This window comes from Sinohyriopsis cumingii, chromosome 13, assembly GCF_028554795.1.
Source record: "Sinohyriopsis cumingii isolate HCF-2022 chromosome 13, ASM2855479v2, whole genome shotgun sequence".
NCBI lineage: Eukaryota > Metazoa > Mollusca > Bivalvia > Unionida > Unionidae > Sinohyriopsis > Sinohyriopsis cumingii.
Genome location: NC_142973.1, coordinates 63,005,697 through 63,020,454, shown reverse-complemented (window position 1 = coordinate 63,020,454; position 14,758 = coordinate 63,005,697). Strand labels below are relative to the sequence as shown.

Sequence of the window (14,758 nt, the reverse complement as noted above, 5' to 3'; positions counted from 1 at the left end):
GAATGAATCTACTTTTTGAAAAGCACAATCAGATATCTATATTGTATCTAGACAGATAAATGGATAGGTAGATATGAATTTCGAAAATACATGTAGCTAGATTTGAAAGAGTGAGAGAGCAAGAGATATGTTTAGGTAAAAGAACTTGAATTGACATTTTAAACAACTATTTTTCTTTGAAATAGGTTCAGCAGATTTGTTTCTGGAAAGGTCAAAATTTCTTCTTATTTCTGACTAGATAGTTAGCCAAGTTGTCTCTTTAACTGGATCAACAGTAACAGAATCAAGACTTTCTGTAGTTGTGTTTTTACCCACATAATTGAATATGAAAGACTTATTTTATCCATTTACTTCATAATTATCACCTAGCTGCTATGAAATTGACAACGTACATCAAAACAGTGTTTGACAAGCCAACTTCTGAGAATGACTTGAGAATACTTGTTTCTTATTCATTCAGATATTTTACAAACAGTAAGCATGTATCAATCTACTGTAATTATTACATAAACAAAACATGAATACTGCTGGGGGGTGTGTGCTATAATTTGGTACTTTGAAGGAAATCCTGGTGCCTAAACATTAAAGACAAGTGCCTTTAATTTCCAAATACACCTGTCAAAGAAATCACTAGAGTTACAGTATTACCAACTATCACCTAACTGGCTTGAAATAAGCAACATGCATCAATATAACTTTTGACAATCCAACTTTTTAGATTTGGCAAGCTCAGCACATAATGCAGCTCACAAAATGCACATGGCTATGTTTGGACTTGAAAAGTTGGAAAATCCTGTATGTATATATATATATATATATATATATATATATATATATATATATATATATATATAATATTAAGATTAAAATGTAATTAACAAGTTAAAATGTCAATATTTATTCACATCTACTCGAGAAAATGCAAGACTGACCTTGACACAAACTACAAAATGGAAATGACAAATCTCTGACATTATATCATGCGAAATAAAGAATTGCCAAAGGAAAGAAACTGCGGGGTGTTATGTAATAGAACAATGTGGTACATATAAATGCTAAAGGTACTGACATGTGTGGCAAAATCGCAGAGAATTAAACATGCAAACTGACCTTGTTCACTCTCAATTTTTTCTGGCTTACATATGGTCAAGTATAGTGCAACCTTGAGCTTGCATAAGCCAAATACGATGTTACCCCAAGCACTGGGGAACTGAATTTGTACAGTCCAGTATCAGGGTAAAAACTTTAGGCATATACACATACTAATAATAATATAGAGGAGATCCTCGCTATAGCATGATAGTTTGGGTCCATAACCACTGATCACGTTAAAAAACCAGTATAGTGAGAATACAGTACCACCCACCCTCCCCCGCTGTAATATTTTAGTTTACCATTTATACTTGCTTACATGTCCAAATGCAAACTATGCAAACTGCAAAGACACAGATCTGCTGGTGCATAATGTGCTGGCAGATCTGGGTCTGTGCAGTTTGTTAGGAGTAATCAGAAGAACAAACACCACAGACCCTGATATGCTGGCACATCATGCTATGGCAGATCATACTCATTATTGTTTGCAGTTTGACTCAACATTAAAGCAAGTACATAAGGTTAAGTAAATTATAAATTTTAACTTCATGGTATTTGTGTAATTAATCAGTATCAAATAATGTTTAAAAAAGGATGCAAATACACAATGTACAAAGCTCAAGGGGTTTTATTTCAACCCATACTGCCATGCATATGATGGACCAATTAGCATACCAGGGTTTAAGTTTAATCAAGGGGTCCATGAGTTAGATCCAGAATCACTTTATAATATAAGGCAATAAGACAAGGGAGCTAACTTAAAAGTTTTAGCTAACTACAACCAATGATATAGAAAAAAAAAAACCTTCAACAAAGTATGTTTCACATAAATGTTGATGACACAGCTAGTCTGGGAACTGTCACCAGAATAGTAATACTTATATCTTACTACTTACTGGTGATACAGTAATATGAACCAGACCTTAGGATTAAGGAGTTTGTTTCCTTTTGTTTTTGGCATGGTGGATTGGTATCATTCAGAACATGATACAACAGCTATGCTCAGCAATGAATTTATCCAATGCAAAAATCAACAACCTTTCATAAAACTAATATTCAATGATCTTAAGCTTTGGACATTGCATCCTTTGTCCCACAAATGAAAATCTGTGCTGAATCAACAAGTTGAAGACCTTTTTGTGTAAAGGTCAAAACTGTCCATTTTTGTTTCTTCTTTGTTTATTACAGTCTAGACTGGTCTTCATGTGTCATCTCCACAGTAAGACAAAATTATTCATTACTGTATATCTGATGTAACACAGAAAGATTTATGACTTCTTGTACAATCTTTTTAATTGTTTCCTGACTTGAATCAGCAAGTACCTACAAGTTCTAATTGAATGTCAGCTGAACTTGTTAAGCATGTGCCCTATCATTTAAATACCAATTAAACAATTACACACACCATCTCCAAGTGAAACTTGTTGGCTCAGCTGATCAATCATGGTAATAAGCTTGGAAGGCTTTATTTGAAATTGATATCAAAAGAATAAATTACTGTGAAATCCATCAACATTAAGTGTTAATGTTAATTAAGTTAAATTTATGATGTCATCATGTAACTTTCTCTCTGATCCTTTCCCTCTATTACAATAACTGTTGGTCTATAAATTGTCAATAAATTCAATCATTAACCCCCCTCCCTCCACCCAAAAAAACCCCTAATGCAATTAGACCAAGTATATAATTGTACCAACCAGTCCCACATACAAAATCTCTCTCTCTCTCTTCCTCCCTCTTCCCCCCTCCCTCCTATTATTTTAATTGTAAAATATACAATACACTATAGGTGGCGCTATACAGTTTCGCATTTTGCATAGGGTTAGGAATTTAAAGAAAAAGAATGTCCCCGGCTTTCCTCACTGGTTATACTGGCTATTTAAAAAAGACCTTGTATATCTTAGGTATAATGCAAAGAACCTTTAATTCCCTTTATTTTGGTGTATGATTGATGGGTGTACTATGGGTTATAGAGTATACAGCTTGGCCTTACTTCACATGTGCACCTTTCAAAAAAGTGCTAGCTCTACTTGGTCATTTTCACTTCCTGAACTTCAGAGGTCATTTGTATAAAAAAGAGCCGATAACTTTTTTTACATTTTATATATTTGGTAATTCATTCATTGCACTTTCAGAAGCTGGTATTGTCTAGTCTGGCAAAATTCATTTTCCCTATTTTAATAGCTGCTATGTATAGTGTACTTTAGACTAATTCAGACTGATTTTTTAACACAAGGGAGCAGTCATTTTAGTTAGCAGTGTGCTTAAATCATGTAAAATTTCCAAAAGTACAATATCCAAAAGAAATATCATCCACATTACATTAATGTAGCATAGAGGTATGCAAACATTCTCTCCACTGTGCATGTTTTAAATGCAAACTACTTCACCTTACATACGTCACTCTCTCAAAAGTACTTATTATCTGGTGAGCGCCACCATAAAGAAGATGTAGGTATTATTTTTTATGATTTAATTATGTTTATATGGCTGAAACATTTAAGTCGCAAGCATCAAAACAATCCTTATGAATAATTCTCCTGCTTTTTTCCCCACAGAACAGTATTTATGAGTGTCAGAGTCTCTAACAAGTCCAGCCTCCCCCCCCCATGATAAAAGTGAGCGATTTTAAGAATGCACATTACATTTTGTAAACATAGCAACCAATGTTATGCTGAATGATAGGAACATGAAACTAGCCAGAATTATTTCTGAGATATCAACAATGAATTTTACAATTAGAAAAGGGAGGTAACTCATCAGCTTCATAAAGGTCAAAGGTCAAAGTGTAAAATATTTGCCTATTGTTTAATATGGAAGAAGCGAATTCACTTTCTCATCATTTATTTTTTTATTTCATTGCAAATAAATGAAAAGAAACATTTTCACCATATATTTCTGTCACTTATTGCAACAGTTTTAAATTTAAGTTGACTCTATTCCTATATTCTAAGTCTTCTAATTTCCCCATAATTAAGGTCACTACTCACACAAACATACCTCATGGCAAATTATGTAAGCAAGAGAAAAATGATCATAATTAGCTTATTTTCATGCTTAAACGCAATATGAATGTACCATTTTATTCAGAACATCATACATAATAATATAAAAATAAAAAAAAATAATTGCAAACATTTTTTTATTTTCTTTAAGGTGGCGCTATACAGTTTCGCATTTTGCATAGGGTTAGGAATTTAAAGAAAAAGAATGTCCCCGGCTTTCCTCACTGGTTATACTGGCTATTTAAAAAAGACCTTGTATATCTTAGGTATAATGCAAAGAACCTTTAATTCCCTTTATTTTGGTGTATGATTGATGGGTGTACTATGGGTTATAGAGTATACAGCTTGGCCTTACTTCACATGTGCACCTTTCAAAAAAGTGCTAGCTCTACTTGGTCATTTTCACTTCCTGAACTTCAGAGGTCATTTGTATAAAAAAGAGCCGATAACTTTTTTTACATTTTATATATTTGGTAATTCATTCATTGCACTTTCAGAAGCTGGTATTGTCTAGTCTGGCAAAATTCATTTTCCCTATTTTAATAGCTGCTATGTATAGTGTACTTTAGACTAATTCAGACTGATTTTTTAACACAAGGGAGCAGTCATTTTAGTTAGCAGTGTGCTTAAATCATGTAAAATTTCCAAAAGTACAATATCCAAAAGAAATATCATCCACATTACATTAATGTAGCATAGAGGTATGCAAACATTCTCTCCACTGTGCATGTTTTAAATGCAAACTACTTCACCTTACATACGTCACTCTCTCAAAAGTACTTATTATCTGGTGAGCGCCACCATAATACACTATTTGGTTGAATACGTTCATGGTTTCATGATTGAAGATGGTCTCTTTTTGTAAACCATTTGGCAAATATATACAGGAAAATATAAAACTCATAGAAATCAAAGTTTAAATATTATATAATTGAAGATTTAACTTTAAAATGCAATTATGTCGGTCAGAAACAAACTGGACAATGCTATGTTGTGAAATTTGAAAAGTGATGACTTCACTCATTTTTGTGAAAATAACCCCCCAAAAGCAGCAAAACAAATAATATTTAATTAATGAGTCACATTACTTCTAGTACATAGACAAATAACAAAAAGTTACACTGCAATCATATCAATGGATTGTTGGTTACACTAAAAAAAACTCTTTCTAAAAATAAATGCAATCACATGTTGGCTGTGTAATTCAGTTGGAAAGAATGGTTTAGTTCATTCAGGTAGGACTTTAATGCATCAGTGTGTTGTCTATGAATAGTTACAGTAATGGCTCTGCAACAAAGAAATTAGGACAAACAGTATGACCTGAGGACAAATGTTCATTTGCTCTCATAAACATGGTACTGGGTTTGTTTCAAACAAATTTAGATTTCTGCAAGTGCCATTTTATGGGTAACTTACAGAAAGCAAAAATTAACTCATTAACCCTTGGAGGTTTTTGTCGTTTTTGCCTGAAATGTGAGTAGGAAACGCAATTTGGGGTCTATTTCTGAATAGATGTACATCCTAATACATCGACATCCAAGAGATTTCCCATTAACCTAATGCCTAGTTGTGTTAGAAACATTGTTTTTATTGGCTAATTCGCTCATGCATGAGCAGAAGGGTAAAAGTTGGAGTTCTTTTTTTTTTTGGTTTAATGGACCCACCATTTTCATATCGAGACCAGTCTTTATTTCAAATGCCCATCTTATCCTATATTTTGCAAAGATTCACCTGTCAGTGTGCAGTTCAAACTGGTCTGCGTTAGATTTAAGGCTCAAAAGTCTAAAATCTGGACACAAAATCAGATTGCAACTGACAATCATTACAATGTATAGCTTCTATCGTTCTCTTTTATGTCATGACCAAAATAATGAATATGATCATTTTAAACACGTACCAAATATGTTTACAATATACTGACAAGTCAGAAAATTTTCTACTTGAAAATAAAATACTGCTTAAAACCAATGAAAGTATTCCTTAAAGCTAATGTTCAATGCAACTATGCATATAGGGAAATAGAGGGCATTATTCAAAATAAAGAGAACACACACACACACACTGCATTTCTTGCTTTGCTCCCATCTCTCCCTGTTCAGCTCTCACTTCTTCTTGCTCTGTCCAAATGAGAAGTCACTTTTCCCTAAAATTTAAATCTAGCCTGACCTCTGCCATCTATGGATTTCCAATAGAGTTTTTAGACTATTTTTACCAAATGTCATGTTAAGCATCAAAGTAGCTTTAAATGACTTAAATGACTTCCTCTTAATGGTTTACATTCCTTTTTCACTGCCTCATATGCATAAATCTGCATTTTCACTGACAATTTTTGTGCCAAAAACCAGCACTTCCCTTGGAGCTGCCTCAAATATAGATCAGGCTGGATTTGGATTTGGATTTTTTTATAAATATAACTTTAACAATTTTTCAGTCATATTACTAAAGTGTCCTCAATGTGGCAGTTTACAGATATGTCTAGCACTGGGGCATCAAGCTGCAGACATGTAGCATGATGTCCCACCCAGTCATATTATCCTGACACCAGGCTGACCAGTCCTAACACTAACCTCTAAATGCTGAGTGCCAAGCTAGGCAGCTGTTAGTACCATTTTTGTAAGTCTTTGGTATGACTCAGCCGGGGATCGAACCCACGACCTCCCGCATCCGAGGCGGATCAGGCCGGAAGTCTGAATGAAACTCGTTTGATGCAAGTGTACTGGAGAAGTTGTTTCTACACATGATATTAATCATAATTGATGATGCAATTGATATGTTCACTTTAGAAGCTCTTACAAGCCCATTTCTTTGGCATAATGTGATGAAAGTGCTGTTAACATTTATTTCCCTTAAAATCTGAACCAACTTCTAATTCCAAGGTTCATGAGAGGTATTTCAATTATGAATCTACATTAAGCAGTGTTTTTATCTGGGATGTTGGACATGTGGTCAAGTTGGTAGTTAAGTTGTATATAATATTTTTCATCCACTGAATGCTGAGTTTAACATTCTGTCATTTAAAACAGTGTTTCATTACACTCCAAAAAAAAGCATTGGTAGTACAAACATGGATATTTAATTTATTTTCCAAAATTAATCAAAAGTTCCAGGCAAGGGAAGTGCTACTGTTTGAAAATACCTCTTTTTACACTATGTTAATAGAAATTATTAGTCTTGGGAATATGATCAGTTGTTTCTTTTTGCATGTGGACACAAATACCATGTTATGTAGTTCAAAGTAGTGCTACAAATGATAGGAATTGAGATTGAATATTTAAAAGTCATTCATATTATTCAATATTGACATCTGCTTTATCTAGAAGACAATGTCACCTTTGGGAATTCTTAAAATAGCAGACTGGACATCATCAAAGAATATTATATTATTTTAAAAAATTGTGTTTGTACTTATGAAGTGACAGGAGTTGATTTTAGTTATCCTTTAGACCTGCTAATTTATACATGATAGGTTGAAAGCTTATGAAAAAATAATGGACCCCATCTAAGCATACTTTAGCAGGGGTGTGGGGGTGTTTCATCATAGGAAGGAGTAACTTGAGGCTGAGAATGAATAAACATTCCCAATGACAATACTTCCCACCTGATTGTTATATCTTATTTGATCCGGGTTCTTCCTCCACCATTAATACTGGCCGCCATGTATAGCCTATCGTGTGCTGAAAAATGGCGTCAAACCCTACAACAACAACAACAACAACAACATCTTATTTGACAAAGAAAAAAGGTTTTCAAATATGCATGGTGCAGGAACAACTGCTTTCATTGGTGTCACATGATGTTACTGATCTGTAAATAGCTCTTAACAAGCATTAGGGTGAAAATGCTAATTTATACATGCTCCACTGCCCCCTGATTCCAACAATACCCTATATCCATCACACCTAAGTATGCTTTGATGGAGGTACATTTTTCTGCACATTGACTACTACTATTACTTTTGCTGGGTTTTCTTCTTATTTTCCATTTTGGTCTTCTCACAAAAATGTTTTATGATGTTAAGCATCATGTAAAATATGGTCAACTCTTGTTACCATTAACTGACAACATTTTTCAAATGCTTAAGGGATGAAATCTGTCCTGAATATCAGCCGCCATCAAACAATTAGTAAATGATGATGAAATAGCACTTGTGTCAGAACTGGTTTCAAGAAACAGGGTTCAAGTCATCTTTTGTGACAGATTTAACAGATCTTTCTGACATGTCAATCAATCTTTCTAAACTGCTCCTCATCTCATTACCTATAACTTACTGATACACGCATGATGTCAAAAATGAACAACTATTATCCAGAGCAAATAAAATCTGCCATGTGCCGTGAAGGACATATGACAAGGCAATTTAACCATGTCAAATTACACACATCATTCATCAATCTGCTGACCGAATTTGTGGAATGCAATCATCCATTATTGAAGATCACAGCCTACAGTCATTATAGTACATCATAGGTCACACTAATAAAAAAAAGCAAAAGCATTCATAGTATTTGTATATTTTCATCTATGTCTTAATTGAATTTTTTCTCAATTGTCAACATTTGCAAAATTTAAAGTCAGACAACAGATTTTGTATGGCTATGTTTTGTTTAACTGATATGTGAAGAACTGATGTACCATGTACAAAAACAAGAATTTGTACAGACAAATGCAGAAGCAATACTTGTATAAAAATGTTTACATCCTAATCATTAACACTAGCGATATGTGCCAGTACACCACCAGAAAAGTTTTAATTCATTTTGTCTCCAAGTACCTGGCTCAAGCCCCAACGGTACTGCCCGGTAACAACTGCACATCAGCCTACCTGGTATTTCCTGATTATCTAATTAGTCACAACTGTAACAACTGGTACATCAGCTTAAAATTTAATGAAGAGTAATAAAGCAATTACCATGCTTGAAGGTCAGATTTTACCTTTCAGATTTAATCTGGAAGCTTAAGAGAACTTTGTTTGGTACCAAGAGCTGACCATGGTGAATAGGGTTGTAAATCCCATCAATGTGAATACACAAAATCTTGTTAAGGTGTAGGGTCATCAAATAGGACATTAACAGATTAAAGCTCTTTTCAAAGGGAAACTACTAAACTATGATTTTAGCCCAGTACTCATCAATGTAGTCCCTATTTTTTTCCCAGAGTATTGTTCCTCCCTGGGTGGGGGGGGGTATCTTTGGTTTAGATGCCAACAGTCTTAAGAAAATGTTAAGTTTGTTACACTATGAAGAGTGTGGTGTGCTTGTCTGTGTATCCTAGCACTATCCTAGAAGTGAAATCTTTCATCCGTAGCACAATGCTCTTTTGCCTGTTCAGCCTCTCCACAAAAATGGTGGATAACCCATGACAACTTCATTTTATCTGGAAAGATGCTTTTGATGCAAACAGAATTTGTTGGGATTTGGAAATGCAGGAAAGTACTGGGCTGAAAAGTAAATGCAGAGATTATAGGGAACATAATTTTTTAGAATCCTATCCACCCAATGAATAACTCGCAAACATGCCTGTTATATATATATATATATATATATATATGTATGTATATGGTATTTAAACCTTGCTGCTGGTCATGTCCTACTTAATGGAGTCATTCTGGGTACATAGCATTGTAACTATTTGTAATGGGAAAAGTTTGCCATAATGGTACCATACAAAGGTTCCTCTATCAATGTTCATCAGACACTGATTTTATGAAACCCGCTGAACAACAACAATATATGCCACAAGTGCTTGCAACAAGTGGCATACTGTATTTGCCAAACCAATTTCATAAATTTCACACATGACAAACAAGAGTTTATGATCGTGTAACTCCAAAGGCTCTTTATTACTCTGTGTGGTGTTACTACATGTATGTGATAGTTCTAGAAGTTATGTAACATTTGCATGTTCTGATGTTATAATGCTAATAACTGCTGACACAATGATAAAAAGATTTATTGACAATTTCATTCTATGTCAAAGAGAAATTAATTTTCAAGTTTTATTAGTGTATTATATATCTATAGTAACCCCTAATTAAAATCAGAATTTCTCATGCTGCATAGTCTGTAAAAGATGTTGAATTATTATCATAATTATAATTTAAAGGGATATTGTATAGCATGACCTTTTTGTCAGTACCTGAATATGTGGGCCTTTAAATTCATGACTCATAAATTGGTACCATGAAAATAGTCAAACTCACAGTGGTATCTAGGCAATAGAATGAAAAACTGATCATCAAGTAAACAACATAGCATGCAACACAATGCACGGCAAAACACTGACCATATATTTTTTAAACTGTCGCTTGCTTCTGCTCCAGCCAACAAACACCTTTTCTAATTGAACTTGGCAACCTTTGAACATGCCAACCTGGCATAGTATAGGCAGGATCTGAACCAAGGCCTTTTTAATAATGAGTTGAGAAAGTCCATGGCTGGGCCACCATGATGCCACCAATAAACAATCAATCTGTCGGAGTCTCTAAAGAAACAACATGTATTTGTACTTTGAATAATACTCCCCACCCTACCCCAGTTAAAGCATTCAAAGCAAGCACAACTCAAGTGATCTTTCCAGTGACTTGAAAACTTAGCTCCTACGATAATATATACAGTAGTCCCCCTCTTGAACGGCCCCCCTGACCAGCGGCCACCCGCTCCTTACGGCCAGAATCCGTTGGCACCGACGAGTTTGTGTTCAAAAGTACCCCTCGCGAAAGGCCACCCGCCTAACGCGACCAGCAGCCAGCATATTAGTGCAAAATTATAAAATTTACCCCTCACAAGCGGCCGCATTTTATTTGAATATGTATCCAGAACCAGTATTGTATTCATGACGTATGTTAAGTAATCCGATTTCTGTTTCCCGATGTCAGGTTTTCGTTACTGAAAGAAGTGTTGAGTAAAGTATATTTACCACTAAGGTTAATAATATATCATTTACGCCTCACGAGAAGCCAAATTTATTCCATAAAAACCGAGAAAGACTCAAATTTTAATCCATACAAAAGGGTACGTACATGTAATCCAATTAGCCTTACTGCTGTATTATCATAAGATGTCCGGTTTAGTCACCGTGATAATTGTTAAGATTACAATTATTGAATAGTAGTAACAGCTGAGAAGTGGCAGTATCGATGTACAATACCCAAGTCAGCAGGAAAATGGTTTAATAGCCTTTATGGCTTCCCTTAGTAAGATATTGAGCTTGTTCACTTTGGTAATCAGTGGCTATTACTGCTGACAATAATTGTCAAAATTACGAATCCTTGCGGCCGCGAGATCAAATCTGCATGATGTTAATGGTACATATCGAAGCTGTTTTGGCTTCTCTCACTTAGTGTAAAGAAATGTATAAAAACAATAGGGTACCAGACTGCGACTAACGAATCACGTGACAAGATCACTTCCTTTAAAAACACGGCAATTTGTTTAGATGCATACAAAATTGTTTTATCAGTATTGTAGTTCGCAACATGAATAACATACTGCAAAAAGATCAATATGTCATCGAGAAAAATAAAAATTCTCAGTTTAGAGGAGAACGTGAAAGTTATTCAGCGGGGGGGGGGATGTCACAGAAAAATAACGTCAGGAAGACTCGGATAAACAATATCGTAAAAGATAATGAAACAATTCTGCAGAAGTGGAAGGGTGAAATGGACAGAGAAAGGAAGATTGTTTGAGCCAGGAGACGTTTGTATGCTGATTTGAAAGACAAGAAAAAGCAAAAATTTTGTCAGTTGAATTGGAATATGACGACTTTACCGCAAGTAACGGATGGTTGCATAGATTTCAAGTGCGACACAATATCAAGAGTTCTGTCATTAGTGCCGAATCAGCTGATGTTAATAATGAAGTTGTCGAAGATTGGAACAAAATGAAATATGCAGGGGATATGACAGCAAGGATATTTTTAATGTGACGAGACTGGTTTTTTTTTTTTAAGAGTGATACCAGCAAAGTGACAGATGATGTGAACTGTAACATAATTAAAAAGACAGTTTTAAAACTATCAATGGTTATTCATAGCATTCTTTTGCAAATGATGACAAAGTTTGTTTTACATTTATTTCACATCATTCATGTGATTTTTTAATTAAAATATTAAATATTTAAAATTAAATGCACTTGTGACTTTTTTCATATGTATTTACTACTCACATTTGTCATCCCTCTCTAGAAAGGCCACCCGCATTATAAGGCCACTTTCCTGCTGCATTAGGGGTGGCCTTATAAGAGGGGGACTACTGTATAAGTATACATATTTTCCATAGTACATGCTTTTCAAAATTAGGGTAATTTAAACTCAGTTCTGATACTGGAACAGTTGTTGTGGGCTTAACATCAATTGTCAGCATATGATAGGCTATAAATGGGGTATAATTGTTGAAAGAACCCAGTAAAATGCATGCAAGAGCCATTGGCCAAAGGGAAGCCATTGGCATGCTTTCTTACGTACCCACACTGAGTGAGCTCGAGTCCCAAACCCCCACAGACAGTGGAGAGATGGCAGAGATAAGTAATAACGAGCACTTTAGATCACTCAGCCACCTGGGGACCCAAAATTGGAAAAGATTTAAGGACTGGAAATAAGCTGATGGAAAGACTGCAGGTTCTCTCCAGATTTCCAAGAAAAGGGGCCCATAGAAAGAAATCCTACCTATTTTATCACCACAATTTTGAACATTTAATAAATTCATACTAATTTTCATTGATATAAAAGAATCTATCTATCTATATATATATATATATATATATATATATATATATATATATATATATATATATATATATATATATATATATATATATATTTAAATAATGTCAAGAACTTCATCAGTGGTATTGTCTTTTAACTCTGGATCAGATGAACTACCACTCCCAGGACTGTTATCTGATGCTTCGGTCATGTCCTCATTATCATTATCATTAATATCAATGCAATCATTCCGTCCTCTTAGTATTTGCATTTGTGTCAAACTATCAATCATTATGATCTTTGCTGACTTGGGTGTTATGTGGGAGGAAAAAATTGTATCTTAATTCTTCAGGATTCATTAACTTTGTGCTCTATCAAAGCTTGACGTAAGCTGCTTCACAGCTTGTGATAAACTCAAATGTCTTGACATCTTTTTGAACATCCCTCATAGTCAGGAAAAAAAGCAAAAGTATTGCAAACAACACTGGTGACTATTTTTTGTTCATCTTCTTATTGACATTTATTGGAAGCCATATTGCATGTAGAATTGGCACCAGATCCATTCTGGACCAACTAAATCTCATAGAAAGGCTTTTGGCAAAAACCCTTTGTCAAGAAAACCATCCATTAAGGTGAAGTAATGACAACAAAATTTCAAAGATGGTTGCCATGGTGGCCATACTGGCAATCACATCTGCATAATTTTCATTTGGAAGCATCTAGACACCATTAAGATGTCTTCGGGCAAAAACCTTGTGTTGATATGACTTTGCATTTAAGAGGAACAATTAAGATTTTCAATATTACTGCAGTGGTGGACATACTGGATGCCACATCAGCACCATTTTCCCCCAGGACCAACCTGACATAATTAGTTTCTCTGTGAAAACCACATGATGATATGACTGACCATCCATCCAGAAGTAGTAGCAATAAAAATTTTCCATTTTTGGCCAAAATGGCTATCAGATCAGCACCATTTTCAGCATAAGAAGCCTTTTAGTAAAACTCTACAACAAAATGACCATCAATTTGAACGGCATAATGACAGCATTTTCAAGATGACTACAGTAGTCCCCCTTTTGAACCCACCCCACCCCCGACCAGCGGCCACCCCCACTCCTTACGGTGTGAATCTGTTGGCACTGACGAGTTTGTGTTCAAAAGTACCACTCAGGAAAAGGCCACCCGGCTAATGCGACCAGTGGCCAGCATATTAGTGCAATAATATAAAATTTACCCCTCACAAGCAGCCACATTTGATTTTAATATGTATCCAGAACCAGTATTTTATTCATTAACGTGTGTCAAGTAATCTGTTTTCTGTTTCCCGATGTCAGATTTTCGTTAATGAAAGTGTTGACTAAAGTACATGTACCACTGTGGTTAATATTATATCACGACACATGAGAAGCCACATTTATTCCATAAAGCTGAAAAAGACTCAAATTGTAATCCATACAAAAGGGTAAGTACATGTAATACAATTAGCCTTACTGCTGTGTTATCATAAGATGTCCGGTTTAGTCACTCCGGTAATTGTTGTTGTTGTAGGGTTTAACGCCATTTTTCAGCACACGATAGGTTATACATGGCGGCCAGTATTAATGGTGGAGGAAGAAACCGGAAAACCCCGGAAAGAACCACCAACCCATGAGAAGCTACTGGCAAGCTTTCTCACATAACCACATTAGCCAAATCTGAGACTTGAACCCACACAGACAGAGGTGAGATGGCAGTGATCCATAATGTAGAGCGCTTTAGACCACTCGGCCACTCGGGGCCCCTCTGGTAATTGTTAAGATTACAATTATTGAACAGTAGTAACAGCTGAGAAGTGGCAGTATCGATGTACAATACACAGGTCAGCAGGACAATGGTTTTATAGCCTTTATGGCTTCCCTTAGTAAGATGTTGAGCTTGTTCACTTTGATAATTAGTGGCTATTACTACTGACAATA

The 14,758-nt window shown here is 35.1% G+C and overlaps 1 protein-coding gene across 1 annotated transcript in view; it reads right to left on the bottom strand.

The window, feature by feature from the left end:
• LOC149785707 (Na(+)/H(+) exchange regulatory cofactor NHE-RF1-like) overlaps window positions 1-14,758 on the bottom strand; it is a 61,726-nt gene that overhangs the window by 9,043 nt on the left and 37,925 nt on the right. The window lies entirely within an intron of this gene.